Consider the following 17450-nt stretch of genomic DNA (forward strand, 5'->3'; position numbering starts at 1 on the left):
CTTGTTGCCCTCAGTGCTTCTTCCAATTGGTGTTCAACATGGAGAAACACTGATGTATTAGCTGGAGGGGTGGGGGTGGTGGGCTGGTGGGGGGGTGCGGTAGGTGCTAATCAACCTTGCCCATGTCTGACCTGATGCCATGAGACCTCATGGGGTCTGGAGTCAATGCTGAGGACTCCCAGGGCAACTCCCTCCTGACTATATACCACTGTGCCACCACCTCTGGTGGTTTTGTCCTTCCAGTGGGAAAGAACATACCAAGGGATGGTGATAGTGGAGTCTGGGACATTGTCTGCAAGGTATGGTTCCGTAAGTAAGTCTATGTCAGGCTGTTGCTTAACTAGTATGTGGGACAGCTCTTCCAATTTTGACATAAGCCCCCAGATGTTAATAAGGAGGACTTTGCAGGGTCAACAGGGCTGTGTTTGCCATTGATGTTTCCAATGCCTAGGTCAGTGGTGGGTGGTCCGTCCAGTTTCATTCCTTTTCTTGGACTTTGTAGCAACTTGATATAACTGAGTGGCCTGCTAGGCCATTTCAGAAGGCATTTAAGAGTCAACCACATTGCTGTGGGTCTGGAGTCACATGTAGGCCAGACCAGGTAAGGATGGCAGATTTCCTTCCCTAAAGGACATTAGGATAATAGTCAATGCCCGTAGAACATGTTCAACCGAGGTTAGTGGTCAATGTGAGTGTGGACATGATAAGCGGAGTGTAGTAACAAATTTCAGTGTGGAACCTGCTAAGCCATGGATAGTATTCAATGTGAGTGTGAATCCTGCTAAATCGAGAGTAGCAGAAAAAGTTAGCCTAGAACCCGCTAAACCAAGAGGACACATCTTCCATGTGTTTCATTTTGTTGTTAAAAAGTTGCCATTTATATTCTGCATCAGTTTTGACCTCACCCAGTAGAATTGACCAATTGACTTGTTCCAAACCCTCCACCATTTTAGTAGAGTTAGCCCTTCTGAAATCAGGAAATGATTGTAGATTTTCAGTACCTTTGTTTCTACCAGCCAGTTGAAACAACATGCCTCATTCAACCTAATAATAGTGATCACTGCGACCCAGATGTTCTCCCATATGGAGGTATGATACCAAGTTAGGCTCATTATGAATCACTAGATTTAGTATATGATTACCATTGGTTTCCTCTTTGATAGGCTGTCAGGAAAAACAGTAGTATAATTTCAACAAATCTTCCACATTACACATTCCCACCGATAACGGAACACGTACAAATTCTGGGTACATCAATCACACAATGTGGTAGACTTTACAAATTAGCACCATTGGGGCAGATTTTCCCACACTGAGTGCAGATTCGGGGCTGGATTTCATAGAGGCCGTGAAGTGGGAACCGTGGTTGGGGGGGGGTGGGGGGCATGAAGATTGCTCCAGATGAGGCCTGCCACCGACTCTGACGCCAGCACGGACTGTCCCGATCTCAACGGAGGTGGAGAGGCCTCATGGCTGCCCCCCGCTGCTTGGTGATGGGACCACGATTTACATATTTAAATAAATTAACTTACCTGCATTAATTAAGTTCCTATCGCCTCCCGATTGCCCGCCACGATCTTCATCCTGACAGCTGGCACCGCCGCACCTTCGAATCCCCATCTGGGGAAACAAGGTGCGACCCCTGTGGCGGCGGCCACATAAAATCCAGCCCTAGGAATTCAAGCAGAGAGCTCAACGCCTCTTACAAAATTATCCATCATCTAAGCTCTGCAGGCACAAGTGTTAGTTTGTTAAATCTATCTCAGTGTCACCAAAGGGAAGCACCACAGCACTAAACACTAGCTCGTCTCCTGTAATAAAAATTTGTTATACTGAAGGTCTACTGTGACCAGAAAGATTTTTTCAAGCGAGAACCAGGCCAAATACAATAAATTGAGAGGGGATGTAAAGAGGCAAGTAAGACTGGCAAAGTGAGAATATGAGAATAGAATTGCAATTAGCATAAAAGAGAACCCAAAAATCTTCTACTGGCATTTAAATAGTAAATGGGCAGTGTTACGCCTGAGACAGGGAGAGTGCACTGTTTACTCTAGTCCCATTTCTCCACAGGTCACAACATATTATTTTAAATTTTCCTACTTATCGATATGGTCAATCATTTGCTCTATTTTTCCCAGAATAGAACACACTAACCAGGTTTCTTTAATGAACAACAACATTATCAGTTTACTATAAAACAAGTCTTAACTAGTAATGAAGTAAAACATAAACGCACAGATTTTAAATTTTAAAGTTCCCTTTTTACCTTAGCCCCTTCACACTCACACATATATACTGGTTAACTAAAAAAGGGATTTTTATAAATTCAGAGCTCTGTTACAGACAAAAATCCTGGGCCGATTACTTGCTAATTTTTGAAGAAAACAGCAGATGAGCTATGTCGTTCCAAAAAACTGGCATACAGTTTAACTTCTTAGTACACGTAGACATGCCACTGAGATCTTTTAGAACAGTTCTTTTTCAGGTGGCATTGAAAAATAATTTAGCAGGCTTTCTTCAGAGACAGGAAACGAGATGAATTGACACAGTGGACTTCTCAGGATCCTTCCTTGGGTGCTTCTGGAAAGCGAGCTGGGTTGTGGTCTTCTTTCCTTCCTTGACACTTCAGCAACAGACTTGACTTTACCTCACTCCAGAAGGTAAAACACACACTGACCCACAACCTGAGTTTTTCTGCCCATCCCAAGTGTTCTCTGCTGCTACTGGGCTTTTCCGCTTATCGTTTCTCTTGTTACCTGGGTTTCTGTTCTATCTTTAACTTGAGTCTGAGACAACCAGTAAGATTGTTGCCAAACCGGTTCCCTCAGTGTCCTCTTGATGGCTCTCTTTTAAAAAAAAACTGGTCCAACATTTATTCAGTTTAACTATAAATTCCTTTAAAAAATATTTTAACAAAAAACAGAATCACGTTCATAACAGTAGTAAGAGATGGGGTGGGACCTATTCAGGACAAGGAGGGTGATATATGCTTAGAGGTGAAGGGCAATTTTAGAATACTTAATGAGTACTTTGTATCGGTGTGTATTATGGAAGAGAATGCTGACAAAATATCAATAGAAGTAGAGATGGTAGAGGTAATGGATGAGGTGAAAACTGATAGGCAGGATGTACTGAATAGGCTGACTATGCTTAGTGTGGATAAGTTGCCTGGTGCAGATGGCTTGCATCCCACATTGCTAAAGAAAGTGTGAGTGGAGGTAGTGGAAGGGCTTGCCAAAAATCTTCCAATCTTCCTTAGATATAGGGAGGTGCCAGAGGATTGGAGAGTGGCAAATTTGACACCTTATTCAACAAAGGAGTGTAAGAACATTCCTAGTAACTATAGGCCATTCAGTTTAACATCAGTGGTGGGTAAGATTTCAGAAACAATAATCAGGGAAAAATAATCAACAGGCGCTTGGAGAGGTTTGAGTGAATTAGGGAGAGCCAGCATGGATTTGTAAAAGGCAGATCATGCTTGACTAATCAAACTGATTTTTTGATGAAGTAACAGAGACGGTGGAGGAAGGGAAAGCAATGGATGTTGTCCATATGAATTTTAAGGAAGTGTTTGACAAAGTACCACATAAAAAGAAAGTTGAGGTTTATGGAATAGGAGGGTCTGTGTCAGCTTGGATAAAAAAAATGGCTTAAGGACAGAGAATAGTGAGTCATGGTAAGTGGCTGTTTTTCAGACTGGAAGCTGGTAGACAGTGGTGTTCCTCAAAGTTCAGTGCTAGGGCCACTGCTTTTTTTGATATATATAAATGACTTGGATATTGAAATACAGAATAAAATTACAAAATTTGCTGGTGACACCAAACTTGGATGTGTGACAGTGAGGATAATACCAATCAATTATTTATGATCTATATTAATGACTTGGATGAAGGGGATGACTGTATTGTAACCAAATTTGCTGACGATACAAAGATAGGTAGGAAAGCAAGTTGTGAAGGGAATACAAAGAGTCTACAAAGAGATATAGATAGGTTAAGTGAGTGGGCAAATATTTGGTAGATGGAGTATAATGTGGGAAAATGTGACGTCCATTTTGGCAGGAAGAATAGAAAAGCAGATTATATAAATGCAGAGAGACTGCAGAATGCTGTGGTATAAAGGGATCTGGGTGTCCTTGCACATGAATCACAAAAAATCAGCCAGCAAGTACAGCAAGTAATTAGGAAGGCAAATGGAATGTTGGCATTTATTGCAGGGGGGTGGAGTATAAAAGTAGAGAAATCTTGCTAAAACTGTACAGGGCATTGGTGAGACTGCACCTAGAGTACGTGAGGAGTACATAGAATGTTTTTGGGATACTTTCTTGGAACAGTACGTTCTAGAGCCAACCAGACAGCAGGTTATACTAGACCTGGTATTGTGCAACGAGTTAGGATTAATTAATGACCTCATAGTTAAGGCGCCCCTAGGTAGCAGCAATCATAATATGATTGAATTTTACATTCAGTTTGAGGGAGAGAAGAGTGGGTCCAAGACCAGTACTTTAAACTTAAATAAGGGCAATATGAGAGCATGAAAGCAGAGCAAGCTAAGGTAAACGGACAAATTAGGCTAAGGGATAGGTCAACAGAGATGCAGTGGCAGACATTTAAGGGGATATTTCAGAATACACAGAATAGATACATTCAAATGAGAAAGAAAAATTCAAAGGGGGGGACACGCCATCTGTGGTAAACTAAAACAGTTAAAGATAGTATCAAACTTAAAGAAAAAGCATATAATTGCGCAAAGATGGGTTGCAGGTCAGAAGATTGGATAGAATATAAAAAACAGCAAAGATTGATAAGGAAGGTAAAATTAGAGTATGAGAGGAAGATAGCTCGAAATATAAAGACAGTTAGTAAGTTTCTATAGATATTTTAAAAAAGAAAAGAGTTAACAAAGTGAATGTTGGACCTATAGAAAGTGAGCCTGGAGAATTAATAATGGATAATAAGGGGATGGCAGATGAATTGAACAGATATTTTGCATCAGTCTTCACTAAAGACGATACTAGTAACATCCCAGAATTTGCTGTAAGTCAGGAAATAGAAGGGATGGAGGAACTCAAGAAAATTACAATAACTAGGGAAGTGGTCCTGAACAAATTGTTGGAGCTGTGGGCTAACAAGACCCCGGGTCCTGATGGACTTCATCCTAGGATCATAAAAGGAGTGGCTAGTGAAATAGTTGATGTGTTAGTTTTAATTTTCCAAAATTCCCTAGATTCAGGGTAGGTTCCGCTAGACTGAAAAATAGCGACTGTAACTCCTTTATTCAAAAAGAGAGGGAGACAGAAAGCAGGAAACTACAGGCCAGTTAGCTTAACATCTGTCTTAGGGAAAATGCTAGAAGCTATTATTAAAGATGTTATGGCAGGGCACTTAGAAAAATTGAAGGTAATCAGGCAGAGCCAACATGGTTTCGCTAAAGGGAAATCATGTTTAACAAGTTTTTTGGAGTTCTTTGAGGGAGTTACATGTGCTGTGGATGAAGGGGAACCGGTGGATGTATTGTACATCCAGAAGGCATTTGATAAGGTGCTACATCAAAGGTTATTGCAAAAAATAAAAGCTCATGGTATAGGGGGTAACATATTGGCATGGATAGAAGATTGGCTAGCTAACAGGAAACAGAAAGTAGGCATAAATGGGTTGTTTTCTGGTTGGCAAGATGTAACGAGTGATGTGCCACAGGGATCTGTGCCGGTCCTCAACTTTTTACAATTTATATAAATGACTTAGATGAAGGGACCAAAGTTTTGGTTGCTAAATTTGCTGATGACACAAAGATAGGTAAGAAAGTAGGTTATGAGGAGGACATAAGGAGGCTACAAAGGGATATAGATAGGTTAAGTCAGTTGGCAAAAATCTGGCAGATGGAGTATAATATGGGAAAATGCAAAGTTGTCCATTTTGGCAGGAAGAATAACAAAGAAGCATAATATCTAAATGGTGAGAGATTGCAGAGTTCTGAGATGCAGAGGGATCTGGGTGTCCTAGTGCATGAATCACAAAAGGTTAGTATGCAGGTACAACATGTAATTAGGAAAGCTAATAGAATGTTATCGTTTATCACGAGGGGAATTGAATGCTTCAACTATGCAGGGCATTGATGAGACCACATCTGGAGTACTGGTTACAGTATTGTTTCCTTATTTAAGAAAGGATGTAAATGTGTTGGAAGCAGTTCAAAGAAGGTTTACTAGACTATTACCTGGAATGGGTGGGCTACCTTATGAGGAAGGATTGGCAGGCTAGGCTTGTATCATTGGAATTTAGAAGAGTAGGAGGCGACTTGATTGAAACATAAGATCCTGAGGGGTCTTGACAGGGTGGATGTGGAAAGGATGCTTCCCTTTGTGGGAGTATCTGGAACCATAAACCCTGTTTAAAAATAAGGGGTCGCTCATTTAAGACAGAGATGAGGAGAAATTCATTCTCGCAGAGGGTTGTGAGTCTTTGGAACTCTCTTCCTCAAAAGATGGTGGAAGCAGAGTCTTTGAATATGTTTTAAGGCAGAGGTAAATAGATTCTTGATAAGCAAGAGGTGGAAGGTTATCGGGGTAGGTGGTAATGTGGAGAAATCAGTTCAGCCATGAACTTACTGAATGGTGGAGCAGGCTCGAGTGGCTGAGTGGCCTACTCCTAATTCATATGTTCGTAACAGTTTTGGTCACCTTACTTAAGGAGGGAAATACTTGCATTGGAAGCAGTTCAGAGAAGGTTCACTAAGCTGATTCCTGGGATCAGAGGTTTTATTTATTTATTTAGAGATACAGCACAGAAACAGGCCCTTCGGCCCACTGAGTCTGTGCCGACCAACAACCACCCATTTATACTAACCGTACAGTAATCCCATATTCCCTACCACCTACCTACACTAGGAGCAATTTACAATGGCCAATTTACCTATCACCTGCAAGTCTTTCGCTGTGGGAGGAAACCGGAGCACCCGGCGAAAACCCACGCGATCACGAGGAGAACTTGCAAACTCCACACAGGCAGTACCCAGAATCAAACCCGGGTCCTTGGAGCTGTGAGGCTGCGGTGCTAACCGCTGCGCCACTGTGCCGCCCCAAAATAAGGAACGCCCAACATGGGGCTCAAACCCACGACCCTGGGATTAAGAGTCCCATGCTCTACCGACTGAGCTAGCCGGGCTGATCAACTGAGCTTATGAGGAAAGGTTGAGCAGGGTAGGCCTATAGTCACTGGAGTTTAGAAGATTGAGATGTGATTTTATTGAAATGTGTAAGATTCTTACAGGGCTTGGCAGGGTAGATCCTTGTGGGGGAATCCAGAACTAGGGGGCACAGTTTCAAATTAAGGGGTCTCCCATTTAAGATGGAGATGCGAAGGAATTTCTTCTCACAGAAGGTTGTTAGTCTTTGGCATTCTCTTCCCCAGCAAGCAGTGGAGGCTGACTCATTGGACTTTATTCAAGGCTAAGGGAGTCAAAGGGTTTGGGGAAGGTGGTGAGGGCAGGCAGGAAAATGGAGTTAAGGCCACAATCAGATCAGCCATGATCTTATTGAATGGTGTAGCAGGCTCAAGGGGCCAAATGGCCTATTCCTGCTCCTATTTCTTATGTTAAACTGACTGCAACAGGACATAAATAGGCTTGCAGAATGGACAAACAAGTGTTAGATGGAACAAAAACAAGAAATGCTGGATTCACTCAGCAGGTCTGGCAGCATCTGTGGAAAGAGAAGCAGAGTTAACGTTTCGGGTCAGTGACCCTTCTTCGGAACTCTTCGGAAGTGTTAGATGGAGTTTAATTCAGAGAAGTGTGATTCATAGAGTCATTTATGGCATAGAAGGAGGCCATTCAGCCCATCACATCCATGCAGGCTCTCTGCGGAGCAATCCAGTTAGTCCCACTCCCTCACTCAATCCCCATAACCCTACAAGTTTATTTCCTTCAAGTGTCCATCTAATTTCATTTTGAAATTATTGATTGTCACTGCTTCTGCTACACTGCATCTCTTGCCCAAAACTCTCAATCTGTGTCCCCTAGTCCTTGTACCATTATTTAACGGGAACAGTTTTTCCTTGTCTAACTTATCGAAACCCGTCATAATCTTGCATACCTGTATCAAATCTTTCCTTAATCTCCTTTGCTCCAGGGAGAACAACCCAACTTTTCCAACCTAACCTTGCAATTAAAATCCCCCAACCCTGGAACCATTCTGGTAAATCTCCTCTGCACCCTCTCAAGGACCCTCACATTCTGAGATGATGGATTTTGGCAGAAGGGATAGTCAGAGGCAATATAGACTAATGGCATAGTTCTAAAGAGTATACCGGGACAGAGGAACCTGAGGGTTCATGTGCCCAGATCTTTGAAGGTGTTAGGATATATTGAGATAGTAGTTAGCAAAGCATATGAGATCTTGGGATTCATAAATAGAGGCATTGAGTACAAAAGCAGGGAAGTTATACTGAACCGTTATAAAGACCTGGTTCTGGTCACCACACTTTAGCAAGGATGTGAGGGTCCTTCAGTGGTGCAGAGGAGATTTACCAGAATGGTTCCAGGGATGAGGGATTTTAGCTATGAGGTTAGGTTGGTGAAGTTGGGGTTGTTTGCCTTGGAGCAAAGGAGATTGAGGTATAAAAGATTATGTCAGGTTTAGATCAGGTACAGAAAGGAAAGCTGTTCCCATTAGCTGATGGTCCAAGGACTAGGGGATACAGATTTAAGGTTTTAGGCAAGAGCTGCGAAGAAGAATCTTTTTAAGCAGCGAGTGGTAATGACCTGGCACTCGCTGCTGATGAGGGCAGTGGAAGTAGAGAGAAATAATGATTTCAAAATTAAATTGGATGGGCACTTGAGGGAAATAAACACAGGGCAATGGGGCTAGAACAGGGGAATGGGACTGATTGGATTGCTCTACAGAGAGTTTTCATGGGCTCAATGGGCAGAAAGGCCTCCTTCTGTGCCATTATGACTTTGTGAGCTGAATTTTATTAGGGACACACTGGTCCCACTGTCTGGACTGGAACTGGGCGCAAGTCTAATTGGGGGCCGGAGTGACTGGCCGCATGTGATTCAGCGGCAGCTGGCCAATTAAGCCAAATGAGCCGTGAAACCCGACCTATTGCATGGTAAGGGTCAGGCCCAGATGTGGGTAGAATGCCTCAGCAGATGCTGGCGCCATTTTTAAAGAACTGCCAGCTCTGCATTGAACTCTGCATTCTGAAGGCCTGGGAGAGAAGGAGGTGATTGATGATTGCAGAAACTAAGGAGATGGCTGAAAGGAGATGCTGGGTGGTCCCATGCTTCCCTGATGCCTCCTTCCGGGTGCTTTTACAGGCTGCAAGGGAGAGGAGCGACATCTTGTTCCCGAGGGACGGGAGGAGGAAACCTTGAAGCTAAACCAAGCAGACATGACTCCAGATTACAGAGGAGGCCAGCAGCCATGGGGTCATGCTGCGCACATGGATTCAGTGCCACAAGTGGCTCAATGACCTCATCTGGCTGCGAAAGTGAGTACTTTTTAATACCTTCATCCACTTGGGTCTTGCATCTGGCAAAGCAGGACTGTGCATTGGGAGGGCAGGGATCAAGCTCCAGATGTGGGCAAAGGGCGAGGGGATGCAAGTTGACTAACAGCAGCATGGTGAGGTGGCCCTGAAAGGTGGACCCCTATCATAACACGATATCATGTGGTCCCTGGAAAGGGCACATACGCAGGAGGCATCTGTGTCTCCTCATCAGTAGCAACTAGACTGCCAGTGGCCTATGTGTTGGGATTGATCTCACATGGGGACCAACATCTCCGTTCCCTCTGCCTGCCGGAGAAGATAGCATATAATCAGAGAAATTGGGCCAAGACTGGGGTTGGGCTGCCCATTCTGCACATTTTCGCACTAATGGAGGAAGAAGACATGGAGCTGGCTGGACCGCAAGACAGCTGGACTGTGGCAGATGAAGAGGCAGAGGCACCTTCCCAAGCCAGTAAATAAGGTTGCCATGAGGCACAAGGCTGCATCTGTAGCGATGGAGCCAAGCTGCTCATCAGGCATCCAGGGCCCACAGGGGTCTGCATTGTTGGGCTGTGTGCTATGGAGGGAGAGCAGGCCATTGGCCCTTACAAGTCTCTGTTTTCTCATGCAGGTCAAGCGGTGCCTTCGAGTCCAAGGGGGAGACTGCCAGCTCTGAGGAGGAGGAGGAAGGATCCTCAAAGGGTCCATCAGCACTTCATACTCCTGCATCCTCCACCAGTGCTGATACTTGAACCTCGGTGGATTTGCGATCCGGTTTAGATCTGGACACACAAGCTGGTGAGCACAGCACGCATGCAGCTGACGGAGGCTGTGACAGCTCAAGCTTCTGACAATCAGAGGACAGGCCCATGCTGAGCCCCAGGTTCATGACATGCCTCTGGTGTCACCAACATCACAGGAATTGCTGCAGCTGTAGCGAGAGGTGCAGACATGCCAGAAACTGTGCATGACCAAGCACGGACAATGCAGCAGTCCATCCAGGCCTTGAGCGCCACATTGTCTCTGACTGGTGCACAAGTGGAGTCCTCCATGGAGAGATTAGCGGCTCTGTTGGAGAGCCACATCCAGCAGAGCATTCAGTGTCTGCGGAACATTCGTGCAGACCTCCATGTTAGGTACTTGCCGGTTTGCTGGATTTTTTATATATATGATTTATCTCAGAGCAATGTAGAGATGGCACTAGTTCTAAGTCAACAACAGGTTTATCTACAGTATTTTTAAAATATCTTAACACTTACAAAGTTTCAGCACATTGTCTTGACTGAACTCAGGTCCCTTTATCCAGAACCTTCTCAATGGTTTCCATTCATTAACTCTCAAACTCCACCCATAGGCTTAAGCAATTAAGCATAGTGAACATTGATCAGTGAGCAGACTAACACAATCAAACACAGATCAATTAACCCATTATACGCAACATCTTTTCCAACTTCTGATTAAAGACATTACTTTTTGACAAAGTATGCTGAACAAAAAAACCTATATCCATCAAGTCATTTTTTAGTGTTCAACTTGTCTGTTTTCACTAAGTACAGAAATAGTCTTTGAGATAGGAAGATCTCTTAGGTCGGCGATTAGATTTACAAATTTGAGATTGTGATCCTGTGTGATCAACTTGATGAGACGGATGATCAACATTATTCATAGGAAAAGGAAATGTATCTTCATAAACGCTATCCTCAAAATATCCTGTTCTGCTTGCTAATAGACATCTTGCATTCCACTTGGTGTTGTCATCCAACAGATAAGCATTGGTACCCAGCAACTGCTTGATCTGCTTTGGACCTGATATTGATGAAGCAAATCTGTGGTTGCAATTTGGTCATTTGATTCGAACCCAATCTCCAACTTTAAGTTGTGGCTCCCTTGCACCTGTATGTTTTTCAAAGTATACTTTTGCTTTACCTTGTTGCTTTTCAACTTCATCTACTTTCGCTTTGACATTCTTGTTAACTGGTAGTGATGGCTTAAGAATGGACAGTGGCATGCAAAACTTATGACCTATCATAAGTTTGGCTGGTGTCTTTCTGGTCAGAGAGTGTGCGGTGGATCGATATGTGTGGAATAGGATGTGAATGGATTATTTGAATGTTTTCCCCTCCGACATTCTAGTTTTCAGACTTTCCTTTATCATCCTGTTGAATTGTTCAACGCCACCATTCGACTGCAGATTGTGGAGTGATGTCAGATGGTGATGAATTCTGTAACTTGCTAGGAACTCCATGAACTGACTGGAAACAAACTGCGGTCCATTGCCTGTAGCGATAGTCTCCGGCAAACGTCATTTTGTAAACAACTTGTCCAGAATGTCAATGACTGAAGTGGTTGTTGTGGAAATTGTTGTCACGATTTCTGGCCATTTGCTACGTAGATTGTGAACAACAAGCAAAAAAAGTTGATTCCTCGGGGCTGCTTGCACTTCTCCAAAAATATCAACTTGGAGTTGTTACCATGGTTTTGTTGGCTATGGGGTCAGTAAGAGGTGCAGGACACAGTTGAACAGATTTTTCACTGAGTGTACAAGCCACTCAGTTTTGAGGTACTGACTTACTTGCTGCAATATGCTATCTGCTGATGACTCTGCCTCCAACTCCTCTTGCGTAACAAGATTCGATGTCGCGCACAAAGTCACTGTGATCACATAGTCTTCAATGTCGCAAGTTGCTTTGCTATCGCTAATGCTGTCCATGATAATAGTACGGCTAAGCATAACAGCTACTTGGCTGCATGAACCTGCAACATACTCACCTAAAAGTTATACTGTTGAAGACGATCTGACAGCTGTAAATATGTAGAGGTTGATGACCTGATCCTGACATAGCTAACAATGTAGTCAATGCTTAGTGATCAGTGCGGAGAGTGAATTTTCTACCATAAAGATACATGTGCCAAAGTTTATATGCACAGATACAGGCTAGTGCTTCCCACTCTCCAGTAAAGTATTTGCATACACTTTCTGCATAAGTTATTGGTTGTTCACATCCATCAACGGACTGTGAGAGTACACCTCCAATTGCAGTTTCCGATGCATCTGTTGTGACAAACATTTCTGTACGTGGGTTGAAATGCGTGAGGACTGGCGAAGATGCTATCTTCACCTTTAATATTTCAAATGCTGATTGCTGTGCGATTGTCTATTCCCATTGAGCATCTTTACGCAGTAGGTTCCGAAGAGGCTCCGCAATTTCTGTGTACTTAGAAACAAATTTGTGATAAAAGTGGATAGTACCGAGAAACAATGCCAACTCTTTCACGTTAGACAGAATTGGAAGTGCATGAAGGGCTTTGACATTGTCATGTGTCGGCTTTACTTCAGCTGCTGTCACTCTGTACACTAGAAAGTCAAACTCGGGTACCACAAAAGTGCATTTGTCCTTGTTAAGCGTCAAATTGTGTTTTGCAAGTTGAGTGAGCACTGCTGATAATTGTTGATCTTGTTCTGCTTTGTCCCTTCAGTGGACAACAAAGTCATCAAGTAGGTTGAGCAACCCCTCAACATCCAACAAGACTGAAGAAACGATCTTCAGGAATGCAATAGGTGCTGAACTTAGTCCATAAGGCATTCTGCAGTACTGAAACACACCTTCATGAGTAACAAAAGCTGTCAGATATCGGCTTTGTTTTTCTGGAGGTATCTGAAGATAACTCCGTCACATATCAAGCTTTGTGAAGGCACTGGAGTCATGAAATGATGCTGACAGTTCTGGGATTGTAGGAAGTGGATACTTGTCTGGTATGATAGCTTTGTTGATTCCCTCAAGATCAACACATAGTCTAAGCTCTCCATTTTTTTGTCGTGCAATGACTAGATTTGATATCCACGGCGATGAGCCAATTCGCTCAATGATACCATCCACTTCTAGTTGTTTCAGCTCCTGTGACACTTTGGCACAGATTGAAAATGGCAACCATCTCAAATTTTATGAAACTGGTTGAATTGATGTGTCAACACGAGGAGCATGACAGTACCCTTTGAACTCCCCAAATCCAGTAAATAAGGAAGGATACAGGCTTGTATAATCTGCATCATCAATCACGTTAATGTATGCTCCAGTGGGGTCTTCAAGTTTGAATCCAAGCCTGTCATAAAGATTTACCCCCATAAGGCCTTGGCCTTTGGCTGCATAGAAAGTGAACCTGGCTAGGGTGACTTTTTATAACGTACGAGCACTGTGATCATCCCCAAAACTGGAATGGTAGAGTCGCCATAAGCTTGAAGAGTGTCTGTTGCAGGAGTGAGAAAGAATTGCGAAAAATAGTGATGGTAGAGTTTGTCACTCAAAACAGATATTTCTGGGCCAACATCAATAAGAAGTAACACTGAGATGCCTGCGATCCCAACAGAGCACTCTTTAAAATGACCTGGTGCTTTACTTTTTGTGATGGTATACACATGTTGTAGCCCACTCTCAGGAAGAGACTCCCCCATATGTCCCCCCACGTGTCGAACCGATGAAGTCTTTTTCTTCGACAACCTGCACATCTTTGCAAATTGGTTCCATTATAAGCATGAGTTACACTTATTCCCTCAAGCTGGACCTGGCGTTGTGACTTGATAAGCATTTCCACAATTTAGGCACAATTTTAAACTTTGATAGGGCAAGTTTTGATGAGGTTGCTGAGGTCTTCCTGTCTTTAACCCTTGCACTGAAGCTAGTTGGGCAAGCTGTGTCTACAACTCTGAGTCTAAAGCTGCATGTGTGTGTAACCTCTTTGAATCTAACATGGCAGATTCGATTTGGACTGCAAAGGTCATGGCTTTTTCTAAGGTTAAATCATCATCCTCCATGAGGAGATGTTCCCTAATTCATGGAATTGAAGTCTTTTCAATTAATTGGTCACAAATTAGTTCGTTGGTTAGTGTGCTAAATTTATGTGTAGAAGCCAATTGCCACAACGCTGTCATGTATTGTTTAATGGGTTCACCATGTCCCTGGGATCTCTGGCAGAATGTGTATCATTCGATCGTCACACTTTTTTTTGGCCCGAAATATTTTTTGAGAGCAATTACTGCTGTATCAAACATAGACGTATCTTCTGTGAGTTCAAATATTCTCTGGCCTTCTGCTCCGAGACAATGTACAAGTATCGCTTTCTTGTGAATTGCTCCTACATCCAGACTGTCCATCCCCGCTGCAAGCAAGTAGGTTTTGAACCCCAAAATCCAACGCTCCCAGGACATGGAAGGATCCCCTGGCGATGAAAGAAATTGTTCTGGAGCTGATAAAGGTAAACTTTGCTCAACCATTCTCGTTGCCAGTTATTGTTATGTATTCACCAGTTTGCTGGATATTTTATATATCTGATTTATCTTAGAGCAATGCAGAGGTGACACTAGTTCTAAGTTAACAACAGGTTTATTTACAGTGCTCAGCACTTACAAGATTTCAGCATATTGTCTTGACAGAACTCAGGTCTCTTCTCAATGGTTTCCATTCATTAACTCTCAAACTCCACCCACAGGCTTTATCAATTAAGCACAGCGAATATTGATCAGCGAACAGACTAACACAAGCAAACACAGATCAATTAACCCATTGAATCCTACACTCCATACCCTCATCCTGCCCATGGATTCAAGGCAGCAGTGGCAAGACAAAAGGGGGACAGGGGGCCATGAGTCAGGTCCTCTGCACTCAGGTCAGCAGTCTGTCTTGCTAGGGAGGAGGAGCAGCTGCCTCCTGCAGCTATGGGCTCCTCACAGGGTGTCCCTAGTGCGGGCAGCTGCTCCTCTGCCCCTCTGCTGTGTCACCAGTTCCTCCAACATCCTCACTGACAGAGAGTGGTCCTGGTTCTGTATAGGAGGTCCTCAAGGTCATTCCTAGCTATGGGCCAGAAAGGTCAGCAGCCAGCCTCCACCTCAGCTGATAGCACAGGGGGAGCACCGCATAGGAGTTCACAAAAGAGAATAAAGAAGTGCACATAGAATCATGGGGTTATCATGGGTATGTTTCAGATGCAAATGGCAAACTGTAGTCTGAAAGTAAATAAATCGTTTCTGTGAAGCATAGACCCCCTCTTTTTTCCCTGTGTCAAGGAATTGGCCCTCCTCTGCCTTCCAGCCTCTATGAAGATGCTGGATGTGAAAGAACATACTGTGAAGGGTCAACTCTGGAGCCTCACGAGATCTGCTCTGTGCGAATATTCAATAAGCCAATGCATCCTTAAGGAAGGAAAGAAACAACGTGGCTGCATAAAGTTAGGTCTTTATTGTTCAAGGTACAAGGGGCAGTAAGGATCAAAGAAAATGAGAATGTATCAGGGCATCGCAAGCCTTCCTTGCACATATCTCATGGCCACTCTCCTGTTGCCCCTCGGATTCTTCATCTGGCCTGGCTTGCTCATCTTCTCCTTCTGCATCCTCATCGTCCAAGGAGGTAGTCCACTCCACACTTTTCTCATTGCTCATCAGCGTCCCCCTCTGCAGTGCCAAGTTGTGCAGTGCACAGCAGACCACAATGATATGTGAGACGCTGGTCAGGGCATACTGAAGGGCTCAACGGACTGATCTAGACACCTGAATCTCATCTTCAGCAGACCAATGGCCTGCTCTATTGGCCTGTGGTAGGCATTGTTTCTCTTGTCTGCATCTGTGTGTGGGCTCCACACAGGCATCAGTAGCCATGTTCTCAGTGGGTATCCCTTGTCCCCAAGTATCCATTCCTGAAAGCTGGAGGGAGGCTGGAAGGCTGGAAAAGTTCACCTGGGACTGCCTCAAACTGTAAAATGCCTCATGGTAACTTCCTGGGAAGTGCGTACAATGCTGAAGGATCCATTTACGGTAGTTGCAGACCAGTTGTACATTGAGGGAGTGGAAATCCTTCCTTTGATGAAGGCCGCTAGCTGGCATTCAGGAGCCTTGATGGTCACATGCTTGCAGTTGATGTCCCTTTGCACCTGGGGGAATCCAGCGATGGCCCCGAATCAGATGGCCCTACCAGTTTGTGAGTTGGAATCCGTGCAGAAGTGCATGTAGTCTCTGGCCCTTCTGAACAGGGCATTGGTGACATCCTTGATGCATCGATGAGCCACTGACTGTGTGATCCCACACACATCCCCTGTGGATCCCTGAAATTATCTGGTGGTGTAGAAGTTCAGCGCCAAGGTGACCTTCAGGGCAACAGGCATTGGATTCCCGACAAGTCCCCTGGGCACAGCTCATCCTGCATCATGGCACATAGGTCTGTAACAGCCTCCCTGGAGAGACAGAGTTTTCATTGACACTACCCCTCCGACATCTGCAGGCAGTTGACCCTCAAACTGTAGACACTTTCTCTGCAGCGTACCTCCTTCTGCATGGAGCTGTCCCCTCTCTCTCTCCTCTGTGTTGTGTTTGAGGGCTCAGTGATTGATTGATCTGTACTGTGTTTGTAAGACTGTTCACTATGCTATCAGTCACCCATAAGGGAGCGTGGTTCCAAAAGATCCAGGCAGCCATCTTGAATAAAGACTACACATTTAGAAATCGTGAGTCTAGTTTCATCGTGGTTTGGGTCCGAGGCATAACACTGCGCCCTTTTCCAGCATCCGGAGGCCACTGCTGACCCTCCTGTGGCCCCACAGTCCGTTGCGGTGCTGCTGCAAGTGCCTGGCCTTCCCTCCGTCTCTGCTACATCTAGTCTTCGATGGCGTCCCTGAAGCCTGAATGAATGAGGCTCATGATAGGTGGCCTCTCCCTGAAAGGCAGTCCTGCCCTACCAGTGACCCCCTCTTGTTGCCTCCACTCGTGAGCCTTATCCATTGCCCTCCTTGTAATGGCACCCCCTACAGCTCAACCAACCTTCCACTATCTCCTGGCACAATGCACACAGCCCTTTCTTCATTACCCTGCCCTCCTGATGGCGTCCCCTTGCAGTCAGCCATATTCTGCTGCCTCCATTTTGCCTTTGTCGTGAAGACCCCCACCTGCCAAAAATGATGCATATTAATTTTGTCATA

General features: G+C 44.3%; 1 non-coding gene across 1 annotated transcript; it reads right to left on the reverse strand.

Annotated features, from left to right (window-relative positions):
- Positions 1-7090: 7090 nt before the first annotated feature.
- On the reverse strand, positions 7091-7163 carry trnak-cuu (transfer RNA lysine (anticodon CUU)). Its single transcript has one exon. It is a non-coding gene; the product is annotated as a tRNA-Lys (tRNA).
- Between the last annotated feature and the right edge of the window lie 10287 nt (positions 7164-17450).

This window comes from Heterodontus francisci, chromosome 14 (assembly GCF_036365525.1).
Source record: "Heterodontus francisci isolate sHetFra1 chromosome 14, sHetFra1.hap1, whole genome shotgun sequence".
Classification (NCBI taxonomy): domain Eukaryota; kingdom Metazoa; phylum Chordata; class Chondrichthyes; order Heterodontiformes; family Heterodontidae; genus Heterodontus; species Heterodontus francisci.